Below are 7,933 nucleotides of genomic sequence, written 5' to 3'. Positions count from 1 at the left end.
CAGAGGAATCAGGAACAGCCAGGACTGTGTGTTACTGTCACCTGTCAGACACATTTAACATGAACATCAGTAAAACAGTTTGTTCCCAAGAATACATACAATTTTGAAATGACAGTAGCATCATCTTTTCAACAGTGTAAACAGTCTTACTTGTGTTGTCTGTGTTGTTTTGTTGTCTGCAGGATGTTGTGATGTTGACAGGAAGAGTCTTCTTTTCAGCAGGGTTGGCAGCCTCACATCTATAAGAGGAGCTGAAATCCTGCTTGTGTACAGTGAGAGGCAGAGAGAGAGCAGAGCTGCTCTGGTTCAGTATCTCCTCGTCTTTGTACCACAACAGTGTCGTCTTTTGAGCTTTCTCCACAGAACACAGCAAGATGCAGCTCTCAGCGCTCACACTTGATGTGTTCACTGCAGGAGTTGATATAGACTCTAAAGAGGAAAAATTAAAATAATTGAGAATACTCAGAGGGTCAGACTTTAACACACAAACCCTACAGCTTAGACACAGAACTTTAGTTTACCTACATACAGGACATCAGGCCTTAGGATAGTGTATGTAGGCTTATATATTTAAGAAATACTTTTGTTAATCCCAAATTTAACAAAACTAGAGGACCGTGAAAAGCAACAGATTAGGAGAGGGACACACATACATGTCCTGCATGCATACTTAGCGGCACAATATGTGACTGCATGTCACAAACTAAGGGACACATAATTAAGAGAACAATATGAATAAGACACATAATTATCTTGACATGGTCCATTATACATATGGTTACTTTTTATCTATTCCCTTGATTACTGTTGTTAATATCATGTGATTGTTATTTTGTCTAAATTTGACACAGTTTTTAAGCTTTTGCAACATTGTGACTTTACATAGTCCTGCTAATGCAAGCACTGTACAGTAAATGTGGCTATATAGTAGACACACACACACACACACACACACACACACACACACACACACACAAACACATGTTTAGTGTTCTCTGCCATTTTCTTGTTCTTTTTATGTATTTATTTATTTATTCATTTTATTTCATTTAATGAATTGTATTTTTTCATCTCATTATTGAAATGTATTATCCTTCATGCTTTGTCAATATTATTCATCTGTAAATGTGATTATTCAAAGTACTCAAAGTGAATGTGATTACATAGTAGAGTTACACACACACACACACACACACATGCAAATGTTTGTTTGAAACTTTTCATCTGCATATAGTTACCACTGGAGGCACAGAACTGTAACTGTAAATTACTGGATTTGTAAGCAGAAGCAATTGACTTGGCAGTTAACTGGGCATATTGACAATTACGGTGCAGTAACTACAGAAAAGTTGATAAAGAAGTATGTATCATTTATATATATATATTATATTTCTTACTACTTACCATACACTTTGAGTTTATAAGATGTAAGAAAAACTCTTCCTTTTTTAGAGTCAATGATATAATTTCCTGAATCATTTGTCTTAAGTCTTTTGATTTCAAATAGTCGAGTTTTGTTGTTCCAGAAAAGTCTGTCATTGAACCATTCCTCCAATATCTCAAATTTCATCCCATCCACCATAGCAATAGTATATACTTCATATGAAAGAAATCCATACTCCACCACAGGGTCAGGTAGAGTGATGGATCCTCCCTCAGAGCCTGCGAGGTCCTTCTGTGCTTTCAGAGCAGCAGATGAGCTCATCACTGTAAAATACAGTGTATTCCAACAGTCAGTGCAGTCAGGATTTAATATGGTCATAGAACGTCCATACGAGTAAGTGAAAATGAAAATCCAAATTGGATTATTGCATTTTCATTCTCATTTTTACTCACATACATAAGTTTAAAAAATATTTAAACTGGAAGTCAGATGAGACTGAGTGACAGAAATGTTCCTATACTGTGGTTTTCAAATTGTTTTTCTATGTGTTTGTTTCCTGTCTCACTTAGAAAAACCACATTGCATGGACAGCTCTGAGACATACAGTACATTTCTTTTTTTGTTTGTTTTTTTGTTGATAGATGTCCATTTCTATTTATATATTCATGGTTACTTTGTAATTAAAAAAAGAGCAATGATGTAAGTTAAGAAGAGAGCACATTCAGAATTGTTATTGACCTGTCAGCAGTTCTTTGAATATTCATACTAGATTTAATGAAGAAAATAGTCCCTAAAAAGAATAGAAAAATAATAAAAAGTAAAAATTAACTATAAATATTATAAAAATGTAGTATTCTTTTCATATTAAATGCTAAAATTGCCCCAACTGCACATAGTTTGAAAAGTAAACTTCATAGACTAAACTGTAAGGTACAGAATATTTGCATGTGTTTTCATGTTTTTACTATAATGACAAGAAGTTTAACACTAAGTGCCATACGGTTATCAAACAGTGCAAATATGTACACATTCATTTAAACAGACATCTAAAAACACACTACGACCAGGTAAAGAGTAATTTAAAACAGTAATTTCAATTACCAATGAAAAAGATGGTAATCCTCTTGTGTAACTCCATGGTTCATTGCAGGCTTTGGGATCAGACCTCTAATATTGTTTAACTACTTTTCACACTAAACTGATGGAAAACCTGAAACTTCCTTCTGTCAACTCTGAGTGCAAGTTAAACAAATCATCTCTGGCAAGCTATTTTAACTGTGACTCACATCCTGAGTCCACCAGAGATAGGTAGATACATCCAACCACTGAAACCACTTGCTGCTCACTAGTGTTGCTGAACAGCAAAAAAAAAGACATCTAAATACAGTCACTAAATACCATCACAAACATAAGAATATAGTTTAAAACCTACTGTACCAGTCAAAGGTTTAGACTCACTTTCAAGTGAATGGGAAAGTGTGTACAAACTTTTGACTGGTACTGTAGGTATGTAAATGTTTAAAACTGTTAATACGATTAAGAACAGCAAAACCTTTATTAAGTGATCTGATGTATTAGTGAGTGCTCTGTTTCACCAACATATGTTTTATCGGACAGCTGATCGTGTATATCACATTTTTTGTTTTACAGGTGATGAAATTGTTTACATTTATAGTCTCATCTGTTTCCACACTTAAAATTCTCGATTAGTCTGTTGTCAGTGACAGTTTAGAATTCGTAGGTGATACGTGACATGACTTTGACAATGCCATCCTTTACATTCCTTCCTCTCTTAAAAGTATTCATTGGTTTGTTGATAAAAGCATGTTCTAGCTGTGGGTCATTTTGTAAAATGTGCCAAAAACAGTGTTTTTTATATTACTTGTTTTTGGGGTGTAAATGGTGCAACACAAAAGGGGAGGTCTGCTCCTCATTCTGTTTTGGTCTCTTAGCCAGTCTTATTTATAGCCTCTTTCAGTGAATTTCTCGAGGTACTTTTTGTGTCCATGCCATGGACCTTTATGAAGCTCTCACTTTTCAGACCAAAGGAAGGTGATTTTTGAATCCTTAGGCCTCTTGGAGTCATCTTGTTTCTAGTGTATTCTGATAGAGTATTGGTATGTAATCTGTTCTGAATGCACTGGAGACTATGCATCTAACCACTGAAACCACTTGTTTCTCGCTTGTCTTGCTTTAGAAACAGTTATGGTGACCACAGAAAAATGTGTTCCATTAGGCTTAAAAACTAGAGTAGAGTAGAGGACCTCTGACTGCATTCTTAACATTCACATCCACAAATTCCAGTTTAACTTCATTTTTACTTATGAGAATCAAGGTGTTCTCCAACATACATTAGAGATCATTCTGGGAAAGTTTCCAGAAACATGGAGTTTGATACATATCATATCTGCTTGATATAGGAGGCCACCACTCTCCAGATCCAGCCATTAATCCCCCCCCCCCCCCCCTTTTACAAAAAAAGTCCATCAGAGCCCTCTGTAGCTCCTCCAACAGGCCAGCAGGTGGGTTAATAACCACCAACTTAAGCCGCGGTGAGGAAGCCACTAAACTGTATACTAGCAATGTCCAGCCTATGTATGAAACTTGACTTCCACTTTGCCAACCTAGTGGTTATGGCAGATTAGGCTACCTCCCAGTGCTGTTACTGACCGAGACTGAGCTCTGAGCCCCCAAATGAATGGGAGGGCTGGGAAAGAATGTTATTATTCAGAATAATGTATTTGTAAATCATAAAAAGAATCACTGTGGTATAACTGCCAGTTTATTATGGAGCAAACTGGACTGACAGATGACTGTTCTTTTCCAAAATTGCAAGCAATTCTTTCTGCATGTAAAACAGTTAAATCTAACTGAATTGAACATTGAGAATAACTTAATATGTCCAGAAAAAAAGTGATTTAACTTAAAAATACATACAATACAGATACAACATATTTGAAACCATACTGGATTCTCAAACAGTTAGTGTGTCATAACAGGGATGTGTGTGTTTAAAGGGATGAGTACTAACAAATGTGATTCATAATGACTGTCACAGCCTGCATCACACCCACCTGTAAGATACTGTATTTCTGATCCCACTATAAGTGCGACAGGTGTGCCCTGAGGAGCTGGACCTGAAATTACCAGAAATGTGTTGACCATGATACAATGAAACCATTTCACCTCACATATATCTAACTCCTTCACAGTACCAACAAAAACTAGCATGTGCTGCCCTCAACTGGTCTAAAAGGTGAACCACAGGTGAACAGTTAACTTTTACAGTCTAGCCTAAATGATCATGTGACCACAGGGTGCCAGCGTTTGGAAAAATACAGCAATAACAACCTTAAAAGCATAGTTAGATGGCTATCGAGTTAAGGATGCTCAACCAACAAATGGAAACAATTCAGTAGAATAGATGGTTTATTCAACTCTCCACTGCTAGGACATTGGAGAAATGCTGATGAATATCTATAGATAATAGATAAAGTTGATTTCATAGCCTAGTTATGTTTACAAAACATGGGAAATAAACACTTATAACATTCTGCTCCTGGCACCTGTCAGGATGGTTCCTCCTGTCTCTACCTGCAAAGGTTAAACAGAAGAAGCAGGAGGAGCACTATCAGGGACAGAGTCTGTCACAGAAAACATCCTCAACATTTCTAAATTGTCAGTAAACGACTTCAGAATCCTCAGGCAGTATAAACGTGGTTTCAATTTATAAGTCACATGATCCACGTGATCACATGTCATCTTGTCACTATATACCACTTCCAGGTATTTATTATGATCCAAATGATGAACTACAGAATTCTTAGAAAACATGACCAGGCTCATAATTTGCTTTGTTTACAGTATTTTTGCTTACCTCATAATTCCATATGCGTTATTTGATAGTTTTGTTGTCTTCGGTATTGTTCTACAATGTAGAAAATAGGAAAAAAGTAAAGAGTAGGTGTGTCCAGATGTTTGACTGGTACTATATATATGTGTATATATATTTAATAACAAATATATTTTTAAAAATATTTGTGTTGGAATTAGTCTTACAATACCTTGTGTCTGTGATCCCACTGTTGTCTGTGTTGTTTTGTTGTTTGCAGGATGTTGTGATGTTGACAGGAAGAGTCTTATTTTCAGCAGGGTTGGCAGCCACACATCTATAAGAGGAGCTGAAATCCTGCTTGTGTACAGTGAGAGGCAGAGAGAGAGCAGAGCTGCTCTGGTTCAGTATCTCCTCGTCTTTGTACCACAACAGTGTTGTCTCTTCAGCTTTCTCCACAGAACACAGCAAGATGCCGCTCTCAGCGCTCACATTCGATGAGTTCACTGCAGGATGTGATACAGACTCTGGAGAAGAAATGAACAGAGATTGAGAAGTGGACAACATGAGTGACTTCAGTATCCTACTCTACTTCTAATCTAATTACCGTTGTAGAGATTCTACTGATAAGTAAAGTTAAAAGTCTAAATAGGCCACTTGCTCTTTTTCTGAGCAAACCTGGGAAAATACCCAAAATATAAAAGTTGATATGCATAACATGCAGCCACAGCGAACCACTGCATAGACCAGCAATTTCAGTCCAACAGTTTGAAGTAAACACATTCTAACAACTGAGAATAAGTCAACTATCATCAGTAAATATCACTGGACTGCCCACATGCCAGTTGAGCAGAAATATTCAGTAACATCCTTTTTTAACCACAATTTATTCTGTTACTTTTTGCTGTTCACACAGATAACCATCAGTTTCTCTAAAAAAATAATTAAGAGGTGTGAGCATATTTTAAAAACCCAGAAGGTCTTTTAAAATCACAAACCGTTGTTCTGAGGGTATTTTCAGAATCCTCAGACTCTTCTAAACAATTGGATGAAAAAAATATTCAGTCCTCTTAGTGATTAAAAAAATGATTAAATGATTAGACGACCTTAATTGACTAATTTTGTTTTTTAAAAAATGGTGTAATGTATTCCTATACTAGAACCAAGCACAATGAAATATCATCAACAACAAAAACAGAATTCTATCAAAATACATGAAGCTGTCATGATGATCTTTCACATTGTGCTCTTGAAGAGCATCAGACGTGTTGAGAATCAGGTATAACAGACTGACAGGTTGTCCACTAATATTACAATTATTTTACAGTGTTTCATTATAATCAATCAATAAACTGATCTTTTTTTTAAAAAAAAAGTTATTGTAAATAGATGTATCAAATTTGCATTTAAATGATGCATGAATAAACTCTAAGTAAAAAAAAACAAATAAAAGGTCATCATATTGTCTAATGAATCATTTTATATCGTCCCTCTGTCATTTTAAACGAGGCTTTTCATTTTTACTTTTTATTCCTTCTAATCTGTTTTCTGCTTGAACATTTACACTGTCCATTTTTTATTATCAGTAATTTATTGGTTAGTTGAACATTGACATAAACATATATAAGAAATGCTCATACAAAATGATGATAATGGCAGACCAGTCTATGGAATTCTATTAATCACAAGCATAAATAAGCCATCAAAGACAAACAAACAAATCAACAGAAACCAGTTGTCTAAACTTAGAATTGCAAGGGGAAAAAAAGCCAGTGGAAATCTAAACCTGTCAACTATAAGAACCATTTATATGACCAAAAACCTTTGCTATTTCTTCAGCCAGTAGGAGAGTCTCTCATAAGAGGCAACTCTACCTACAAGCTGGTAGCATGCACGCACAGAAGGAGGTTGGGTGATTTCCACTCTTTGACTACCAGTCAGCTTATCATGGGTACCGTCTGAATACAACTGGGTAGCCAAGGATTTGAGGGGGGATGGATCACCTAAAACAATCCTCTGGACACAATCATGAATTGTTTTCTAGAACTCTTGTATTGCTGGCACTCTCACTGGCACCTTCAGCAGTGGGAGTTTCAGCTTGAGTCTAAATAACTTTGAGGAGGTCCAATAAAATCAGTTAATTATTTTGAATTGAATAAGTCTAGTCCTTATGTCTTCTGATGCCAGTTTGGAGTTCCTCAACAGATTAAACCATTCATTATCTGTAAATCATGCACTCAAGTCTTTTTCCCATACTGACTTTAAAGTGGTGCATTTTATAGACTTATTTAACAGGAGAAAATAGTATCTAGATTGTGACCAAGTCCTAATACACCTAATAGCTGATCAATAACTTTAATCTCTGAGGGGGCAACATTTCTGATTTTATTTTGTTGTTACTCTTTGTTTGAAGCACAACATTCAAATAAACACCTACATTAGCTTAATTGCAAAATATCATTTTCTTATTAAGTTCCAAACATCCGCCTACAATAAATGTTTTCAATTTTCCCTCTGTTGCATAATAAGCTCTGCTCTGTGGTACTTTGACTTGGATTTTAAACAGAATGGCTGCCTGACCCCTCTCACACATGTCCTGATAATCTCTGATGATGTTACTCTTGCCTAGTCTATGTCTGCTGTCACACTCAGGTGCAGATTTAGTTTACTGTTTACTGTTCACCCTTTCTCCAACTGGGAATGTTGGTATTGGCAGT

Source organism: Thunnus maccoyii, chromosome 2, assembly GCF_910596095.1.
Source record: "Thunnus maccoyii chromosome 2, fThuMac1.1, whole genome shotgun sequence".
NCBI lineage: Eukaryota > Metazoa > Chordata > Actinopteri > Scombriformes > Scombridae > Thunnus > Thunnus maccoyii.
The sequence above is the reverse complement of the archived record's forward strand: the minus strand, read 5'-3'. Positions refer to the sequence as shown.